We start from the raw sequence: 22,835 nt of genomic DNA, 5'->3' as shown, positions 1-22,835 counted from the left end.
ATGTCAAGCAATGGATGAACCATAAAAAGTGAAGCACGTCTTTTACTATATAAATTGATGTATATCATTATAACGCTTTTTGTCTCTACTACAACAATAAAACATGTGTTTAATTTCTATTATGAAGCTCATAAAAACAATTATGCAACAAAATGGAGAATGGACACTTTGCAAGTTGTCTATTTTCATGTATTGGAAAAGAAATAGTTCAAATATTTGATCTAGATGCTATTATTGATTGTTTTTGTAAGATGAAAACTTATCAAACAACGTTGAAATAAATGAAATATCTTGCCGGTTCACTTTTATTATTTCTTTTCATAATAATGTCTATTTACACCATCCATTAGTAGCAATAATTAACAATATAACTTTTTTATGTTTGTTAATGTGTTGGTCCATTTAATGAAAATATAAAACTCTTTTTTTATGAAAAGAAGCATTTTATATTATGTTATTTTCATTTTTTAAAAGGTATTGTTAGGACAAAAATAAATTATATGTTAAAAGATATTGTCAGAACAGAAATTAATGTGTTTGATATTTTAGAAAATATTGTTAAGACAAGAGATAAATTGTGAATATAAAATATTTCAGAAAGTATAATGAATATTGTTTAAGTAATATATATATATATATATGACAAGGAAAAGTGGCTGAATGTTAATTTTTTTATTTAGTGTTATTAAAAACCATCGTAAAAGATGCACTTCGTCGTTAACTATGGCCAAATTACTGTCCTCATAAATATACATTTTGTGATGGTTTTTACAACACAAAATGAAAAAAAATTACCATCTGGCCACAGAGGTAGCCCGCTTATTTCAGTTACTCCATATTATAGCTAGTCTCTAGATTGTTTGCCCCCTCAATGCAAAAAGTACAGGCTCTATCCTTGAGTACATAATTAGTGCAGTAAGTAAATCTATTTAAGTATAAATTACAGTTAGCCTCAAGCCTGTTTAGGCCTCCAAGCAAAGTTTTCAACCTTCACCCTGAGTCTGTAATTGATGCAATATGCATAGCTATTTATGTAGTTTTGTCATTCATTGGAGTTTTACCCACATGACTATAGCCAGAATTTAAGACCTTTTTTGTTAACAAAAGACTCAAGAATTCGACATTTAGCTCATCTAAAGGTTTATCGCATGTGCCAGGCATATTAGAAATTACGTTAATGCTGAGGCATGCAATATTTTTTTGTTTTAAAATCTTCTTCTGCTGAACTCAACCAATATAGCCCTCCTTCCATTATATTTTGCACCATATAGTCAAAAGCGCAATGGCGAACAGCAGCCTAAATGCCTTTTTGAGGCACCTAGGCAACTCAAACCCAAAAAAAAAATATATATCTTTTAACTTTCAACTATAGAATATATTTCTTATTTGTTTTATCTTCATATATTGTTTGAGATGAATAATTTAAAAGCATAACTTTTTAAAATTTTTTCCCCTACTTTCTGTTACGCTTTTTAATTTCTTTATCTTTTCCATCACACTATGTAAAATAGGACTGACTAAACCTAGGTACTATTTAGCAGAGCCTATTGCTTCAAGTACAAATTTTGCAAGGAGATGAAATTCTACGTTTAAAGGACACAGACAGATAGGCTTCAACTCAGCTTACTAAAAAGAACAAAAGAATGCATGAGTATTCTCCTAAACAGAAAGGAAAACCAGTAGGGCATGTACCTGGGTTGGTTTAAGACACTGATGTTCCAAACAAATACACATTTAAGTGTCTCGGTTCACTTTTCCTAAAAGTTATAATATATCATCATAAAGTTTCTGTCCCAATATTAAGGTGGCTTTTAGATGTCTGGCATTAAAATATCAGGTAATTAATACCAGGCTTTGGTGGGATGGAATAAAAGTTGGATTCCAAAATGTCTTTGCGTGTGAAGGGCTGAAACTTTTATTTCAGACACTTTTCTCCCTTGTTTGATGGCATAGAGGTTTTACTCTATGCAGTTTTGTTTTTGTTCTTTCTTTTACTTCTTGTCCGAATTGTCGCTGGATGGTTTGTGAATGTCCCTGTTTGATGGCTATAATTGGACTTCTAGGTCACGTCCCATCAAAAATTTCCAAAAATGACAGACCCACCTTTCGCATGCAAGTTGTTGCTCAATGCAGAAAACCAATTTTCACAAGTCCTTATACTAACACATCTGACCTACGTAAAAGAGAGAGCCTTTTTATATGCAAGACCATTACAAGGAATCACCAACATCGTCATTAAACTAATAAACATTCCGAAATTTTAGCCCGAAAGGGGCACCCAATATAGGCTCCCAAAAAAAATGTAAACATTAAGCTGATGCTGCTAGGATGGCAATCAAGTGAGCCGATTCAGCTCTTATGTAAACGGTAAGAAGTCGAGATCTTCCCTGTCATCCTAGCTCCTCAATTCACCTGAACCTAAGACAACGGGCATGATAAAAGTTCACCCCAAGCTATGAGTAAAAACATCGGGATTTTGCATTCGCAATTCAAGAACAAACTGGCATATATAAGACAGTGATGACTGAAGCTTTAGCTGTCAATTAATCTTTCAATTTTAGTTACTTCTACGCAATAGGTAAAATACAAGAACCAGTTTTTTTGTGCACGTTCATTTCCACATATCATATTGAGCACATTTCCTAACCACTATACATGCATAGACCAAAAAGGTTCTTAAGTAAACGACTTTACAGTTTGGCTTCAATCCCAAATACTGTCCTACTAGCATATCCTAACCATTGATGAAAGGTCAACACGTTTCTAGCAAGTTTCACTGAAAACAACTAAATGTTCACTGAGGTGGCTTTCATCCTCTCCTTTCTAAGTCCCTGTTTCACCAAATATAGAAACATAAGAGAGGAGGAGGCTAGGTGATGGTTGAAAAAATCAACCCAAGGCTGATCTCTCTCAAAATGGAAAAAAGTGAACATAAAAATATAAGGACGTGATGAAGAACATACTCTCAACGGCATTGGGAACCTTCTCTTACTTACCCCGCGTCTCAAACCCCACAAACAGCACACCAGGAAGCAAAAACGACCTCTCACCCCAATACTTCAAACAGTTGAAAAGGTCCAAGAAACTCAAAAAAAGCACAAAAGGCAAAGGTATAAGCGACACTCAGTTTTCTTTAGACGAAACTGCCTTCATTTTCCATTGAAAGAACCAAACCAATACATAAGGAGCAAAATGAAAAAGAGATGAATGCTAATGACAAAAAATGGCAGAAAACTGGACCAGATGCCAGAAAAATGCCACAAGAATAATGGGCATTAAGACGAGGACATGGTTAGGGAGTGATTCAGGAGCAAAAAAATTTCAGTCACAGTTTGAGTTTATTTTATTTGGATCTAATTATAGTATTTTTATTTTAGGTTTTATTTATTGTTGTTTCCTTTGGATCCAACTTCAAGAGTCTGTTTATACACTATCTAAATGTGTTTAGGATTCGTTTGTAATAAAATTGAGTTAATAAAAAACCTTATCCGCTATTTTACATTTTCTTTTCATTTTCCGTTCCCTTTTGCATCTTTTTTGTTTAACCCTAGATTAGTTAGGCGTTTGATCATGGATTAGAAGAGTCATCTTTTTCAGTACATCAACTTAGTATTAGAGCTTTCGTTCATCTTCTTCAGATTGATTGCGATGATACTGCGATGACACATAATCTAAAGAAGAGTGCTCAGGGTCAGCAAAATATCATGCAAGATACGAATGAATTGTACATTAAATTCAAGAGACAAAACAATACAATCAGAGAGCAAGTACTGCAGATCAACAAATCTTCCAAAACAATCTAAAGAGTATCGCCTACAACTGAAACCAGTTGTCTTGAAACCCATCGTCTGGCAGCGAAGGGGAAAAGATGAATCCGGCATGGGCAAGCAGCTGCGGCATGAACTGATGTCTGAGCCCTGAGGATGCATTCTAGCCATTTTCAGTGGTTGAGGACGACCAAGTGATGCCTAACAAACGATGCCCCTAATTCCCAAACCACAGGGGAACGCTAGCAGGCATGCAGGCAATCCACAAAGACGCCAGCCAACGGAGGGCCGAATGCTGATTTCATTGCTTCAAAAGAAGGGTGACTGCCCCTTCTTATTTTATCCAACCAAAAATCTTCCACACCCTCCGCCAACGCACCCGGCAGCACTGCCGGCATCGCTAGCCGGCCAACGACCGGACGACATCGATCAACAGCCAGTCGGAGGCTTCCAAGCATCTCTAGGCGGTGGAACTTTACTCTATGTTAAGCTGGAGGGGAACGAAAGAACATTGTTTGGAAATGTTAGAAGGGAACAGATTCCTAGAGATGTCTTTTCCAGGCAAAATGAAATGGGAAATCTAATGTCCATTCAAATTTTACTGTGTGAGGTCGCAAGAAACTTCGTTCTTAGTTTGATGGCATGGAATTGAAAAAAAAAAAAAAAAACATGAGTAATTGGAAATGAAACTTAACATCATGCTTCATACATCAGAATCATATTTGGGGTAGTCATAAGTTCAATAAGAATTGGATGCAGGAGTACTGGTAGGATCTAACCTGAGAGTCGATCACGCCCAATCCAGACTGCCGAACCTATCCTCAAGATCACTTGAGACAGCCTAAACTAAACCTAGAACGAATTAAATACAAGGACACTACCCAGCCGGACAGGACCCCGGCGCAAAAACCCAATAGGACAAACGGTACAAGTGAGGTAACACAAAGAAGAGTAATGGCCGAAGCCGGCTAGAAAGCAAATAACAAAAGCAAAGACACCCTCCCACGAGTCTATAGGGGGTTTAGGAAAGTACCGGCCAAGGCTAGCTTGGCGAGTGAATACCCAAGGACCACGAGGTGAGATTCCACACTCGGGTATTTTCAGCAGCACGGTGGAAGGGGGCTGGAAGTTGACGCTGGCTCCAAGGAAGAAGAGGGCGCCGACAAGTGAAGACACCTCCAAGAAGCCACGGATGAGGATAGGCCTTCTCCGAAAGTTGCCTAGGAGCTAGTGGAACCACACCGGATGAAGTAGTCGCTGGCTGGAAAAGTCACCGGATGGTCGCTGGAAAAGTAGCAGCGGCGGCGGCGAGACTCACCGGTCTCAAGAGCACAAGGCTGCGGTAGGGAAGACCGCGGGCTGCCTTGGGGACTAAGGTTGAGACGACCTAGGAGTGAGCCTTTTTGGCTTGGGTGGACTTATGTGGGTCCGGGTTAGGTAGGTCAAACTAGGTCTAAGCTCGGCTAAGGAAATGGACTAGGTCAAGGATAGAGTAGGCGAGGTAGGTTCTAGGGTTCAAATCTTGGTTCAATTGGGCTAAGGGAAGGGGTCCAAATGTGAGTTCCTAAAAAGTAGGAAGGGTAAGTCTAGGTGTGACTTGGCTAGGTAGAAATGGAAATGGGTGAGGTGTAAGGCCAAATAATGTTGGCGGCTAGCTAGGGGGACGAGTGAGGAAGTATTGGCAAGAAATGTGGGAGAATGACGGCTTGACTAGGCTAGCTAAAAGATAGGCTGAGGTGTTAGGCTCATGGTGGCTATCTTCCACTAGTTTTGGAAGAGAGGCTAAGGTGTTGCCTACAAAAGGGGATCGGTTTAGGCAAATGTGGGACACGTGGGCAAGGCTTGGGACAAGTGGCGGGAAGGGGAGGCTGGGCTACCTAAATTGAGGGACACTAACCTAACTAAGTGGGATTCGATTGCCAAAGGAATCTCCAAAAGGTGGGGCGATCCCACCAAATGTGGTCCACCTCCTCCAAATGTGGGAAGAGATAGCGAGCTCCCTCCAAGAATATCTCTTGTGCTCTAGATTTCCACCACGTAGCGAGGATGAAGGGTGGAGTTGGCGAAAGTCCCAAATGAGAAAATCCACTTACCTCGAAAGTAGGACTGACCAAATGATCCCAAATGCACCGGCGGCTAGGTGTACGCATCTAGGAGATCCTCCCGTTTGCCACACGATTTCCCACTTGCGCCCTCACCAAATGTGGCTGATCCTTTGCACGATTGTAGGAGATCTGATCCTTTGGCCGGAGCACCCAAATGTTCGCCGAAAAAAGAGCAGCGGTCGCCAGGAATTTCAGATTTTTGGCGAGCTTACAACTCCTCCGTTTCAAGCTGGAATTGCTTCCAACTTGGCCGATCCTTTTCTTTTCCTTGGACGTCGATTCTTTTATACTTTTTTCTTCTTTTGCCACGTCCAAATCATTGATTTTCTAATGCTTTTCTCACTGTTTTCTGGCAATAATCTCAGGCCTAAACCGAAGCTTAAACTTGAGATTTGTGATTGATTCCGCCGGTGAACGTTTACCAAAATGCTTGGGTATAGCACGAACTTCTCAAGGTATCCTTGTGACTTGTAAAAACATGTTTGAAGCAAACTTCCACCGTCGAATTCAGCCCCAACTCACGAGTTTACACCATGGGAAATAACTGGTCTCTAAGGCCGAATCTTACCTCAAAACAGTCCAACAAGCTTCACAATTCGCCAAGGAAAGTTATTGCACTAACCTTCTACCGCTTGGTTCAATGTCGACACCTTACACCACCTAGGTGCTTAGCCGGAATGAGGTCCTCCCGTGGGCTGATCTGGCCTTTAATCCTCCCTCGTGTTCAAGGAAGATTGCACATTTGACAGCCAGATGTTGAAGTGGGGAAAAACGTGGGCAAGGAGACTCTTCACGCCGGAGCACTTGGAGATCTTCTATCCGTCGAACCTTGGGCGAGTGGATGCGAAGAGAGAAAGAGATTAAGGCAAGGAGAAAAAGAAGCCCTCGGATTTGGGGAAACTTGGCTGGAATCGGCAATGGCTGCCGGTTTCACCCAAATGTGGGGACGAGGAAGACAAGAGAGCGCCGTGGAGAAGGAAGGTACGCAAGGAGAGAGAGAGATTCGTGAGGAGAGAGAGAGAAACTTGACAAATGATTTCCAAAATTCTTGATTGCATACGAAATCAAATGTCTACAAAGTACTTATAGTCTGGACTAAATAATGGATCTAAACACTTGATCAGGATCAAAACTTGAATCCAAAAGCCTAAACAAATGGCGCAAAAGCAAATACTTAATCAAAATGTGCAAAAGCAAAGGTTGAGACCAAATGTCTCAATTCCTAACTGGACCCTCCTCCTTCCCACACTAGTCCGGGCTTGAATTTGGACCCCATTTGCCTAGGCGTCGCCCTAAGCTGGCCCTAAGTGTTTGGGTTCTAGACTCAACACCTAGGTGGACTTGATCTAACCCGAGGTTAGTCCATCGCCTTGGCCTTTGCTTGAAGAAGCCACGCCCAAGTGTTGGTGTTCCCTTCTAATTCCATGTCTCAGAGCCGTTGCCATTTCCGCCCTCACCTCCCTCTGCTCCAACTCCAAGATCTGGATTAACCTCCTTTTGATTGTTAAGGCCTTGATCCAGACCACCCGCTTGTCCCAAACTTGGGTCAACAATGTTTTGATTGGCCTTAAATTGTTGCAAGGCGGACTGCTCCTGCCCCAAATGGCTACTTTCAACCATGTCCTCGGCCAGCCCCGGCATGGTCCTAAGTTGGCCTGTATCAGATCCACCCTCCTTAAAATGAGCTTGTCCCCAAGCTCCTAGCAAACATTTCCTTTGGTGGCTCTGTTCATAGTCACTCTCTCTTTTCCGTTTCCTCTTTGGTCCATAATCTCTAGGTAACGCTCCTAAGGAGTTTCTTAGGAAAAGGAAACATCTTCTTAGACCTCTAGGGTAGACCTTAGTAATCACCCGAGTCATTCTTTCCCTTTGTTCTATTCGGCTGAGTTGCAACTGCCCTGGGCCATAGCCATAGGGTAGCTGTTCAATCAAAACCCTGTGCTGCCCTGTCAGTTGTTTGCTCATTTTAGTGTCCTCTAGTTGTGGACTGGCTCTCCCGCGGTCATGTGCTTGCCATTGTCTGTTTTTTGCTCGAAGAACTTGCTGGCCTTTACTGCTCAGGGCCTGTTGTGCTTCTATTGCGCTACTCTTTTTGGGGTCATGGGGTACAACTGACTCCAGTGTATGGGGCATAAAAGGCCCAAAGCTTTCCCACAGCTCACGAGTAGGTTTGGAGAGTTTGGAAACTGATAGGCTCTCCATCTTTTCGGGTAAAGCTTTTCAATCTTGTTTCCCCGAGTTCGTGACGTAGTATGGCCACCATTTTGAAGGTCAAGCCGCCATTGTGATGTTTCCAAGGTGGCTAGAGTAGATCCCTTGAACTTGTATGGTTCAGTTTGTGAACTAATAACTCCTTGGTCCACTTTATTTACTTGGTGTGCACTATGGTAATTGGCTGGATTTTCCTTTTCATTATTTTGGAATGGACCCCCTTTTGAAGTGGAGTCATGGAGGTTCTCTGAGCTACTTATACTATCCTCTTCGGATTCAGGGAGGATTCCATCACACTCAGCCAACTGCTCTTTTTCTAACATTTCTTGGACGTTAAGGGGCTTAGTCCTCTGCTTACATCCATTCTTGGTCAATCTTCTGGTAGGGAAGGCACATTGCTTGGAACTACTCCCTTTTTTCATGTTGGGAAAAACATTCTTCCTCACATAGGCTAATTGGTATGCCTTAGTTTTTCTTGATGTTTGAGGTTGAAAGGATACTTCGCATGGTTCCCGCTTCTTTGCTTCATACTTATGGGGATTGCGACTTACTAACTCTTGAGTCATGCACCTTTGTAGTTCCTTCCTCATCTTGGTAATAGACCTTTGTTCCTCATATGGATCGTGACCTTCCTCCTTAGGTTCTATCTTACCTTGGATAGGAAGAGGAAGTGGTCGCATAATCTCTTCCTCGGTGGGATGCCCTACTTCTTCCATCTCCATGGTGGCATCTCTGGAGTTGGATCCTATGCTTTCATTGTTGAGGGGCCCTTTTCCAACTAGAATGAGTTCTTCCTGTAGTTGGTATCGGATTAATTCCACTACATCATTCGGAAGTATGTGCTGAAGGGGGTAGGGCTCAAAAGGCTCTTCCTCCTTTCCCATTGGAGACGCTAGAGCTTGACAGATTAAAAGCTCATCTTTACCTGGGATTGATGCTGGCTGAATACTGGTTTCCAACTTTTCCACTTCGGATGGGGATAATGTACCTTGTTGTAATACAGGTTGTGTTATGTTGGATCAGTACCTTTTGCCCGTTTTAGAATCTAGGTATTCCCGATCAATCTCCATCATAATTTCTTGTGTGGTCCATGTTTCTGTTGATCTGGTCAGCTTATCTAAAGGAAGTCTCTCTTTATCGTTGTCATCCCTCCTCATACTCCTTGTCTCGTTTTCGGCCTTTGGTAGGGATATTAGTACTAGACCATCAGTCCCTTTTTCAGGCTGCTTTTGAAGTACGTCTTCTAACTGAACAATATGATTTTCAAACTTGGAATAAGCTGCTGGTTCCCGATTTTTACTTTCAGAATTTGGTTTTACCATTCTTAAAGACTGTGTGATTTCTCCTTCCATGTTGGCCGCAACATCTTGGTGGGGCTTAGTTTGAATAGGCGGTTTGGATGCATATAGCTGCCTATACGCCCTTGTATTGCCTGTTCTTCTCGGTGGAGGAGCGGTGTTGGTCTTTAGCTGAGTATTGTCCTTCAATTTCTTGACAAAAGTTAATGTTTGAGGAATCCTTATTAGCCCTTTCCTAGTTGAAGGAGTGATATCCAATACCATCTTATCGTCTTGGTTCATGTATGGTTGATTGGCACAAAGATGTGTACTAGCTGGACTTCGTAAGCGTTTCCTTTTATCTTCATGCGGGTTTTGCTCTCTGGCCATAGAAGAAGTGACCTTGGAAAGGGAATGACTTGAAACCCAAAGTTTTCCCTTGTTCAAAGGTGAAGTATTCCCATTGGTTGCTGCCCGTGGCATGCCAAAAGTGATGTTCCTTTCATTAGACGACTGTGATTCCTCGTCATTGGAAAATTCCGCACTATTCTCATTATCGGACTCTGATGATGTTTCATTGTCACTTCCACTGCTCGCTTCACCAAAATTCTTTTCCTGCTTTGGGGCGTATTGGGAGGATTCCGTTTCCAACACCAAACACGTTTTCATGTTTCCCACATATATAGTTTCTCCTGGAGAGATTGTCTTTCTTTGATATGGTCTAACTTTGGTTCCTGCCACAATGAGTCTACCCGTTCGTGTATCATTTGTGACCCAAGTTGTACGGGTATCCTTATTAATGACCAACATAAAATGGTATTCTTCGACACTCGGGTGTTGAAACACCAGATCACAGCAGGGCGAGCTACCAGACTTGATGTAAATTTGTCTTGGCCCTTGGTTCCAATTCTCCCCTCGAACTAACCAAATTGTCCCTTTACACTTTCCATTCTCATAGGTGCTTAGGAGCATGTCCATCTTGGATCCTTTTAGACGGGCACTTATATCTATCATCTATTCTTCCAAACAAACTACGAACGCAACTACTTGTTGTAATTAATCACTCAAAAAGCTGGTGTAATTGCTGTAACAACTCACTGAAAATCTGCTCATACTGCCGCAATCACCATCTGCAATCTGCCCAAGTGCATCTAAGGAAGGTGGAACTAGTCTGCCTGTCACCATGCCCGCCTGGCGCCTCGGTGGCTAACTCTCGCTCTCAGCTGGGCCCAGAGTGGGGCCTAAACTGTCGCGTCTTCCTGACGCCTCGACAGTGCACCTCGAGCTCAAGCACCTTAGTGTTGCGCGGTGTGCACAACTAGAGTCTAGACTGTTTTTAAGGCAGCCCAAGGCTGACACACATAAATTCCAAATGGTGGAATTTCACCTCCAAAATTGATCAACACGAAGTTGGGATAGTTATCTGTCTACCCACAAAATTACAGCTCAGTTTGACTGCTGGAAGCCTTCGATCCAATGTGATCTTCCAGACATACTGTCTCCCGGACAGGTTCTGTCTCCCCAGCCGGTTTCGCTGGTACAGGGCCAAAAACTCTAATTTTCTGGTAATACCACGTCTGGCGCCCAATATAACTTTTGAAGAAAAATTAATTATGAAGATCACCACAAAATTTCAGCCAATTCCAAGGTTGTTTCACCCCTGATATCATGTGTGTACTTCTGCTGGCTGCGACAGGCCAGAAACCACAAACTGCTCTAAAACAGAAATCCGCTAACAACGAGCTGAACACTGCAACTATTACTAAATCTGAACGGCTAACAAACTTCAAATTCCAAAACCAAAACTGAAATCCAATGATGCTTCCCAAGTCTGCTCTGATACCAAATTGGTAGGATCTAACCTCAGAGTCGATCACGCCCAATCCAGACTGCCGAACCTATCCCCAAGATCACTTTGAGACAGCCTAAGCTAAACCTAGAACAAATTAAATACAAGGACACTACCCAGCCGGACAGGACCCCGGCGCAAAAACTCAATAGGACAAATGTACATGTGAGGCGAATCCCAAACCCAAAGCTGAACCTACTACAAAAACTAGAGGTTGTGAGGCCAGTACAAGCGTGCGCGATACATCAAATGCTCTCACAACTCACTCAGCAAACCATAACAAACCATGCCTAATCACGTAAACCACACCCAAACCCCAATAGATAGGCTGACTCTCTTGTGTTCGTGTCTTTGGCCAATGACTGCCGAGGTAACACAAAGAAGAGTAATGGTCGAAGCCGGCTAGAAAGCAAATAACAAAAGCAAAGACACCCTCCCACGAGTCTATAGGGGGTTTAGGAAAGTACCGGCCAAGGCTAGCTTGGCGAGTGAATACCCAAGGACCACGAGGTGAGATTCCACACTCGGGTATTTTCAGCAGCACGGCGGAAGGGGGCTGGAAGTTGACGCTGGCTCCAAGGAAGAAGAGGGCGCCGATGGGTGAAGACACCTCCAAGAAGCCGCGGATGAGGATAGGCCTTCTCTGAAAGTCGCCTAGGAGCTTGCAGAACCACACCGGATGAAGTACTTGCTGGCTGGAAAAGTCACCGGAGGGTCGCAGGAAAGGTAGCAGCGGCGGCCGGTGGTTGCCGGAAGTGGCGGCGGCGAGACTCACCGGTCTCAAAAACACAAGGCTGCGGTAGGGAAGACCGCGGGCTCCCTTGGGGACTATGGTTGAGACCGCCTAGGAGTGAGCCCTTTTGGCTTGGGTGGACTTAGGTGGGTCCGGGTTAGGTAGGTCAAACTAGGTCTAAGCTCGGCTAAGGAAATGGACAAGGTCAAGGATAGAGTAGGCGAGGTAGGTTATAGGGTTCAAATCTTGGTTCAATTGGGCTAAGGGAAGGGGTCCAAATGTGAGTTCCTAAAAAGTAGGAAGGGTAGGTCTAGGCGCGACTTGGCTAGGTAGAAATGGAAATGGGTGAGGTGTAAGGCCAAATGATGTCGGCGGCTGGCTAGGGGGACGAGTGAGGAAGTATTGGCAAGAAATGTGGGAGAATGACGGCTTGACTAGGCTACCTAAAAGATAGGCTGAGGTGTTAGGCTCGTGGTGGCTATCTTCCATTAGTTTTGGAAGAGAGGCTAAAGTGTTGCCTACAAAAGCGGTCAGTTTAGGCAAATGTGGTACACGTGAGCAAGGCTTGGGACAAGTGGCGGGAAGGGGAGGCTGGGCTACCTAAATTGAGGGACAGTAACCTAACTAAGTGGGATTGGATTCCCAAACGAATCTCCAAAAGGTGGGGCGATCCCACCAAATGTGGTCCACCTCCTCCAAATGTGGGAAGAGATAGGAGCTCCCTCCAAGAATATCTCTTGTGCTGTAGATTTCCGCCACGTGGCGAGGATGAAGGGTGGAGTTGGTGAAAGGCCGAAATGAGAAAATCCACTTGCCTTGAAAGTAGGACTGACCAAATGATCCCAAATGCACCGGCGGCTAGGTGTACGCGTCTAGGAGATCCTCCCGTTTGCCACACGATTTCCCACTTGCGCCCTCACCAAATGTGGCTGATCCTTTGCATGAATGTAGGAGATCTGATCCTTTGGCCGGAGCCCCCAAGTGTGGGCCGGAAAAAGAGCAGCGGTCACCGGAATTTCACTTTTTCGGCGAGCCTAGAACTCCTCCGTTTCAAGCTGCAATTGCTTCCAACTTGGCCGATCGTTTTCTTTTCCTTGGACGTCGATTCTTTTATACTTTTTTCTTCTTTTGCCACGTCCAAATCATTGATTTTCTAATGCTTTTCTCACTGTTTTCCGGCAATAATCTCAGGCCTAAACCGAAGCTTAAACTTGAGATTTGTGATTGATTACGCCGGTGAACGTTTACCAAAAAGCTTGGATATAGCATGAACTTCTCAAGGTATCCTTGTGACTTGTAAAAACAGGTTTGAAGCAAACTTCCACCGTCGAATTCAGCCCCAACTCATGGGTTTACACCATGGTAACTGGTCTCTAAGGCCGAATCTTACCTCAAAACAGTCCAACAAAGCTTCACAATTCGCCAAGGAAAGTTATTGCACTAACCTTCTACCGCTTGGTTCAATGTCGACACCTTACACCACCTAGGTGCTTAGCCAGAATGAGGTCCTACCGTGGGCTGATATGGCCTTTCATCCTCCCTCGTGTTCAAGGAAGATTGCCCATTTGACAGCTAGATGTTGAAGTGGGGAAAAACGTGGGCAAGGAGACTCTTCACGCCGGAGCACTTGGAGATCTTCTAGCCGTCGAACCTTGGGCAAGTGGATGCGAAGAGAGAAAGAGATTAAGGCAAGGAGAAAAAGAAGCCCTCGGATTTGGGGAAGCTTGGCTGGAATCGGCAATGGCTGCCAGTTTCACCCAAATGTGGGGACGAGGAAGACAAGAGAGCGCCGTGGAGAAGGAAGGTGCGCAAGGAGAGAGAGAGATCCGTGAGGAGAGAGAGAGAAACTTGACAAATGAATTCCAAAATTCTTGGTTGCATACGAAATCAAATGTCTACAAAGTATTTATAGTCTGGACTAAATAATGGATCTAAACACTTGATCAGGATCAAAACTTGAATCCAAAAGCCTAAACAAATGGCGCAAAAGCAAATACTTAATCAAAATGTTGAGACCAAATGTCTCAATTCCTAACTGGACCCTCCTCCTTCCCGCACTAGTCCGGGCTTGGATTTGGACCCCATTTGCCTAGGTGTCGCCCTAAGCTGGCCCTAAGTGTTTGGGTTCTAGACTCAACGCCTAGGTGGACTTGATCTAACCCGAGGTTAGTCCATCGCCTTGGCCTTTGCTTGAAGAAGCCACGCCCAAGTGTTGGTGTTCCCTTCCAATTCCATGTCTCAGAGCCGTTGCCATTTCCGCCCTCACCTCCCTCTGCTCCAACTCCAAGATCTGGATTAACCTCCTTTGATTGTTAAGGCCTTGATCCAGACCACCCTCTCCACCCGCTTGTCCCAAACTTGGGTCAACAATGTTTTGATTGGCCTTAAATTGTTGCAAGGCGGACTTCTCCTGCCCCAAATGGCTACTTTCAACCATGTCCTCGGCCAGCCCCGGCATGGTCCTAAGTTGGCCCGTATCAAGTACACTCTTTAGAACTGGCTTGAAAGTCCTATTTACACTATTTTCAAGACATGCAAAGGAGAAAAAAGTGCCCATACGGGTATTTTCAGTGGCCAATATGCATCGTAACAGCCTGTTGCCATACAATGGCCCATACGGGTTTATTTTCAATGGAGTTCCTTCTCGGTTCCAGTTAAGGTCCGAGTGTTGAATCCATATAATGATAAATGTAAATTCTCGGACCAGCGTGCTCCTTATGGTCCTGGAAGTCAGACGGCATTCATCTGTGGATTGCATTTATGTAACACCTTTAAACTCTTGGCCGACCTTCAAAAGTGAATAATCCACGAATGGTCTTCTACTCTTTGAACCCTTCTTTGGTTCTTCCTCCAAACCAAAAGCAAAATTCCAGCGATATCCTGTCCCGAACGCTGTCTAGCATGGAGATCACTCGCTGGAGAAGGGCAAGCCACCAGCACAAGATTGCGCCCACTCCCTCTCCTCGGTCGTTGGGTCGAAGGCTCTACTCGCTGTCTAGAGGAACAAAATTTCTGAGATGTTTCTTTTGCAAATCCATTTAATGGTTATAATTTTGATGCGGTGTTTGATTGTCTAGATTTTTTTTTTTAATTTTGATTTTGTTTCGTGTCCTGCAATGCATTTCCGATGTAACAAATGCTTCCTCAGACTGTGTTTCGATGGATGGAAATGAAGAGATTATGAAAATTGGGAACTAAGTGGAAGGAAATCGAAGAATTGACAAAGGAAATGGTAATGAAAGGAAACAAAAGTGAATAAGAACATATTACAAAAAGTCTGTTAATAGAAAAAGAAAGGAGAAGAAATGTTAAAAGTTATGTTTGTTTAACTGTGTAGAGAAAAAAAATGAAATTATTTTACTTGGTTTCTAATTTACGCGGCTAACGCCCTTGACGTTGATGTAATAGCTCTCTCTCTCTATTTACTCCCCCTCCCCTCTCTAACGCTGTTCAAAGTTGTGCATTTTGAATGGACGATGAACTTTTTCATTAAATTCACAAAATAAGTCCTTTATGTTATCAGCCCTCAGCTGTAATGGTGCCCCATTAAGGGGGGCAGCTGGAAGGCTAGATTCTGCAGTCATGATGGCCATCAGGAGGAGGTCGACAAGCCTTCATCGGGACCGTATTATATCGACTGCCACTGAGGCAGCTGGAGGTGGCAGCAATGACTGTTCCCACTAAACGAACAAGAAAAAGAGAAGGAGAGAGGTAGTTGGGCACATGAGTCTTTTGGAACGCTGTACGAAGGAAAGGAATGGAAATGTTAGACTATCTTGTGTGTTTGAGCAAAAAATAGAATATGATTGAATACAAAGGAAAGGAAATGAGGGGGAGGCAAAGGAACTAAGAAACTAATGCATTTTCAATCCCTTAAAAAATGAAGATACTGGAAGGGAAAAGAATCAATATAAGTTATTCTCTCCCTGTCTCTCTCTCTTTCTGCATGGTTCTCTCTCTGCACTCCCAATTTTTTCTCCTTTCACTTTTCCTATTGTTTTTTTTTAATTTGTTGTTTTCCTATGTTTTTTTGAAACTCTTGCAATTAAATAAATAATAAACATTTACGTGGTAAAATATTTTATGTAGTAGCCATATTTTATTGGGATTGTCAATTCTAGGACTGTTAAAAAGTAAGAAAAATAAATAAAATGAAATTAAGCTACATATAAAATAGTTTTTTAATAAATTATTTTTTTCCTTCTTTTTTATACAAACAAGTTTTTAATCATTTTCTTTCACTTTCATTCTCTCTCTTTTTCTTTCTTTTCTCTTTTCTTGTCTTTCTTTTCATTTGCTTTCCATCAATTCATTTTCCTCCATCCAAACAAAGTGAGTTTTCCTTTCCTTTCTCTCCCCTTCCATACCATTATCTTAACCAAACACATTTTTTTATTAGCATTTCCTTCCCCTCTTCCCTTTCCCTCTATCCAAACACTCGTCCCTCTTTCCTTTCTTTCTCTTTCCACTCATTTTTCTTCAACCAAACAGACTTGTAAAGATGAGCTTGATGCATAAGAATTTTATTGTGCAGTGAGGAAATTTTTTCATTTTTGTACAGATTATCTATGGACCATCAAACACTGAAAAAGTTACCCCATTTTTTGAGGTGGGTCAAGTGCAATTTACCTTAGAAAAAAGTCAAACCGCAAGGGGTTCGATACTTTTTATGTAGGCAAAATTTTTGCTGGCTCTATCTCTCTCTTTTCTTGTTTTGCCCATTGGAGAAGCACAAAGTAGCATGCCATCAGTCGCTTCTGCCCTAAAGACCCAACTTTCGAGATAAAGGTCTCTACGCTGCTCCATGTATATAACAAGCATATGCTGTATGTAGACCCTATTATCAATATGCATATTTACTTTCTTATTCAAAAATTGCATATACATGTGCATGAGATAACAAATAGATACGGAATAATAAATAAGCATGAAATAATGTGTATGAGATAATAAAAGATTTATAAAATACTAAGATAACGGACGAATGTATGAGATAACACTAAACATAAGTATGAGATAATGTTTATTTGATAATAAAAGATTTATGAGATAATGAGATGACATATGGATGTATGAGATAACACTAAACATAAGTATGAGATAATGTTTATGAAATAATAAAATATTTATGAGATAATGAGATAACATATGGATGTATGACATACACTAAACATAAGTATGAGATAATGTTTGTGAGAGAATAAAATTTTATGAAATAATGAGATAACATGAAAATGTTTTTTTACTGTTTAGAGAGACATATTGATCATAACGATATGTATATACGAACTGACAAATTTTGCTTTTATTGAATTTCTAAATCTCCTTTTTGTGGTTTTTTTTGTCCCTATAAGAAGTTTCTTTTTATATTAATCATGGGTATTTTTTGTCATTATTAAAATGACACATGAAATTTCATACACAGGGACGACGTATATAACCAGCTCCAGTTCTCCCATTCACAAGCGCACTCGCTCTCTCTCTCCCCCTCTCTTCCTCACATCAGAACCAACAAATGAAAGAGTCAAATATGTCATTGCCTCTCCTCCTATCTCATAAATTTCTGTGCCAAATCGTTTCCAATTTGGTTTGTCAGATTGAATTCGGGCAAATAGAGGCAATTTAAAACAAATCCCTAATCCCTCTCTCCATCTCTCCCTCTCGCAATTCACTGATAACATCACAGCTCAAGTTTTCTACCTTCAGGTGTACTGATTTTGGGGCCCAATAACACCATAATATTGTCCGCCCACAATCACAAATGCATTGGTTTATTTGGTTTCCACCCCAGATTGGCTTTGGTGATCCATCTTGTCTTTTTGGTTTCCACCCCAGATTGGCTTTGGTGATCCATCTTGTCTTTTTGGTTTCCCTTCGAAGCCATTGCCGTTGATTTAACAAGCTTAGTTATGCCAAGGATGAGGCAAAAAAGACTATTAACTCAAGCGTTCTCATTCACAAAAACGGTAGGCAATTGCTATAACAAGAAAAAATCACTCGTCTATGAGGAGAAATTTTCCATTGCTTCCATGAGAACTATTTCTTCCCTGTTATCGTTGCCATAGTTGTTTACTTACAAAGACCAACACTCCTTTGCTGTAATACAGTGAACCCGTTGCAGTTCACTTTATTCTAATGGTAACTTTTTCCTATCCAACAAACAATGAAACTTTTTCATGAAAAAAAAATCAGGCCGTTAAAAATTTGACTGAATTTGGAAAAAATTAACTTTTCCGCACCATACATTTTTCTTGGATTTTTCTTTTCATGGAAATTTTACCACTCAAAAAACTGTCGTGTATTATCACTCTAAATTTTTCCAAAAGAACGTACTCAATTTATTCAAACAGATTTCAGTAACTTCAAATCATTTTCTTCATTTTAATAGTCGATATAGATCTAATTTCTGATTTTGAGCCCAAGTTCACCCCGAAACAAACTTCCAGATCCATATCCAAATCCAAATCTTGACCCTAGATTCAAAATGGACCTCCAAATCCATACCCAAATCTTGACTTTAGTTCCAAAACAGAGCTTTAAATCCATATCCAAATCTAAATCTCAACTGTAAAACCAAAATAGACATTTAGGTCCATGTCTAAATTCAAATCTCGACCCTAGATCCAAAATGAACCTCTAGATCCATGTCCAAATCGAAATGCAAGGTTTTGACACAAAATTCAATCTTAGATCCATATTTAGATACAAATCCAAGTCCTATATCCAAAATTCACACCTGGATCCAAAATATGAAGCCAAAGTCCATAATCAAACCCAGGAAGAGAAATCAAGTCTAAATTAGGAAAATAGATCCGGAAAGCCACTTGCAGATCCAAATTAGATCCAAAAACCAAAATTTAGATCCAAATCAAAAATTTCGATGCCAAAATAACAATTTTTGACACTATTTAACACCATACACGTGCGTGAGCTTCCCCTTGCTTTGTCAACTCAAACTTGCATTGAAAATTTTAAAAATGTGTGTTGAGCCCAAAACACCGGTCTAACTCTTGATCTGAGCCATGAGCATCGAACAGAACTTTTGCAAAAGATAGAACCCGATCCAGATTAGAACAAGCTCGAAACCACTCAAAATGAAGTGAGACCCATTTTTAACGGAAGACTATTTTATCATTTAAAATTTTAACCTTAAAGAAATAAATATTAATTTTTTTTTAGGTGGACCACACCTAAGGGGGCCAAGGAGGCAGAAACCCCACTTCTTGGCCAAAGAAAATGCGTCGTGTGCATCCTACGTGCACCGGGTTAGGGCATGGCCAAGCGTAAGCCCCTTTTTGGGTTAAAAACTACCCTCAACATGGTGGGTGGGCATTAGCCCTCCCAACACCCTCCAAAGGGTGTTTGCAAGGCTAAGAGCCAACCCCCTTTGGTCAAGACCTATTTGAAAAAAAAAATTCAAAAACATTGAAATATGCATGAAAATTTTGTTAAACTTGAAAAATTTTAAATTTTGAGTTTTGGCTCCAAAACTCTCTATAGATACCCCTCAAATTTTCCCTCTTGGTTATGAGCTAACTCTAGGGGAAATTTTAGAGCTCTCCCACTTGAAGTTTAAGAGTTTTCCTCTCCCAATTCATCTAATATTCTATTTTGCTTCCTGTTTTCTTCGTCACTAACCTTGGGAGTTAGTCATTTGCTCAACTTCCATTCTTCAAAGAGCACGAGCTCTTGGTGAACATCATCAACACCTTGGAGTCTCACTTGCAAGTCGTCAGGATCATCCATAAAAGAAAATTTGTTTTCTCAAATTACTCTATTTACAGTATGTAGCCATCTTTCCATTCATTTCTTTTTTTCTCATTCATCTTCTCCCCAAAGCCATACAAAAGAGCTCTAAAATCCTTTATCCAAAGTTAAGAGCTACTTTTGAGTGCACCAAGAGCATGAACAAGGTAAAATAAAATTTCATTCCTCCCTCTAGACTCGAAATATATTTCTTTATTTTCTTTGCTCATTGAATGTGTGCATTGTCTATGTTTATGATAATTCTCATGCATAGTTGGTTGATTTTCAATTAATATGTGAATGAACAGTAAGAATAAATGCTTGGGATGAGAATTTTTTTCTATCATCTTATTTTTTAAGGTTAGGATTTTTCCAACTCGGATCACCCCTATGACTATGTACACCTTAAAATATATCTTCATGATATTTATACTTTTAGTATTGATTTTTTCTCTTAATCACTTGATTAGGGATCTCAAATAGAGCTCTATTACACTATTATCTTTTCATCTCATGTATATTTAATTTCTCTTATACCTAATGGTGGGGGGAATAAGTTTCTTTGTAATAGATAAAAACAAATAAAAAATAACTATTGTTTTTATATACTTATATAAACATATCTTGAATCTTGTTTTTAAAAGAATTCCAAAAGTAAGAATCCTTTTCAAAGAGGCCATGGAGACTTGGCCTAGGCTTTTGCATGAGCCCAAAGTTTCTTTCCGGCCTAAATAAAAAAATTGGAGTCGAAAATACTCAGAATTATCTCTTGATTTTAATTTCCACACACACACACACACACACACACACATATATATATATATATATACCTCTATCTCTTCCTCGCTCTCTTTTTTAAAATCTTTTTGTGTCTCTCTTTCTGTTTGTCTCTCTTTGATTTAGAATATTCTTTTATAAATTTTCACACACACACACACACACACACACACACACACACACATATATATATATATATATATATATATATATATATATATATATATATCTTTTAAAAATATTTTTCTCACTCTCTTTCTCTTTTTGATTTAAAATCTTTTTTAATAAATTTTCATGTACACACATGTATATATATATACATGTATATCCGTGTATCTCTTTCTCTCTTTCTCTTTCTATCTCTCACTCTTTCTAGAATCTCTATCTCTTCCTCTCTCTCTTTCTAAAATTTCTTTCTCTTTGTTTCTCTTTCGCTTTTTGCTTAAAATCATCTTCTATGAAGTTATATGTCACTTTCTCTAAAATCGCTTCCTCTCCCTCTTTCTTTTTCTCTTTTACTCTTTAAATGTCGCTTGTCTAAGACCTAAAACTTTTTGGATTGTCACTTATCGACTTCATTAAGACCAAAACTTAAGTAATGCATCTACTATTGAAGCCATGTTTGATGGTCTACTATCCAACTCCACTTTCAAAAACTCTTTTTTTCTTTACAAAAATATTTTGACGAAAATGATAGGGGGAATATAAGCCCTTGGAATGCAAACAAATGGTGACCATGATGGAACCTGTCATCGTTTGTCTATGTTTACTACATTTCTATTAACTTGAACATCATTCATATTGCCGACATTAAAGAATGTCTCCTTCTTTAGCCTTGACCTCATCAGCCTTACATCACTGGCTTGGTGGGTGCATTTACTTTCTTGCATATAAGAATAATTTAGGAGGATTAATCATGTTCACCTATATCTCATATCAAATACAATTCTCCTCAATTTGAGGTATGAATGAATACAATGTTTATTCTTCATCTTATTTTAATCATGATCATAAGTAACATTGCCTTAAAGACAACCAATTTTGCATGTTTTCTAATATTTCAAAAATTTTCTTTACCTATTTGTCTCGATCATCCTATTGTTGGGCTTGAACTTAAGTAGTAATACAAGACTAAGCCTTACAAATGTACCACACTTAGAATGGGAAACCATACATTTAGTTTTTCAAAAAAGAATTTATGCTAGTACTAAGTCATTTGGCTAAAGTATATAGACATACATTGACATTAGATAATCATGACACGAAATTATCTCAATTAAACATCTATACCACTTTTCAAAAAGAAAAAGAATTACATGACAAATGTATGTTATTTAAGGAGTGTTGGATACATAAACCTTGTTTGGTGATTTACAAACTCTCACTCTCATTATATACCTCCCTTTTGAGTCATCTTCATTAACTTTGCCAACCATTCCCACTAATTTACTCTCAATAGTTCACAATCTTACACTCAAGATGCATTCTTTCCAATGTGGTGAAGCCCGAATGGTCTACTTATGCCTTCTTTCAGTCCAAACCTTTGAAGCCCGAATGGTATCAGTCTTGACATCTCACTTTCTCTTGAATGTCTCCTTCCTACCTTGAGGAGTGTGGATTAGAGACAATAGCAGCTGGGCGAGTATAATCTATGAATGAAAATTTGGTTCGTGCTATTGCCGAGTGATAGAACCCAAGGACCTCCTCTTTTTTGTTCTCTTGTCCGCAGGACCTCCCCTACAGTATCGTCGCCACAGTAGAGTTTAACCACCAAGTTCGGGATGGATTGGTGTGGTTCCTCTATGCCTAGGGCACCGGAATATCGAACCATGAACGAAGAAAGGCATGAGAGAAATTACAATTTTGGCCTACTTTTACTGGACCTTTCTACCCTAACTCATAATCCAAATGATCCAATGGAAAAACAATTTCTTATGAACACAAACAAAGTAAAGCAAATGACCCAAACAAAGTATCAGCTTGAAGACTTGGCCCCTAATAGAAAATAATAGAATCAAAGTATCAAGTTGAAGAGCCTATATGAAGAGTTCAGATGAAGAGTCTTCCATTCTATCTTGAAAAGCAATAGGAAGAATCAAGCATTGCATGATGCTTTGCACATTTGGAGTGATCCTCTTCACCAACAGGACCAACCTCTTAGATGTTCACATTGCCCAACTTTCTAGATATATGGCCATAATGGGACTCAACACTTGTCTGTGGCAATGACAGCTCTGGCCTGCCTTTACCATGGGGTCACTCGTTTCACCATCGAAGATACAAATTATGTATAAAGATGCACATATACCTTGTAGTTGTGGTTTCTCAAGCATGCGGGACCTCAAGCTAATTTGTTTTAAAACACTGATG

The sequence above is a fragment of the Nymphaea colorata genome, chromosome 4, assembly GCF_008831285.2.
Source record: "Nymphaea colorata isolate Beijing-Zhang1983 chromosome 4, ASM883128v2, whole genome shotgun sequence".
Classification (NCBI taxonomy): domain Eukaryota; kingdom Viridiplantae; phylum Streptophyta; class Magnoliopsida; order Nymphaeales; family Nymphaeaceae; genus Nymphaea; species Nymphaea colorata.
This window is presented reverse-complemented; position numbering follows the sequence as displayed.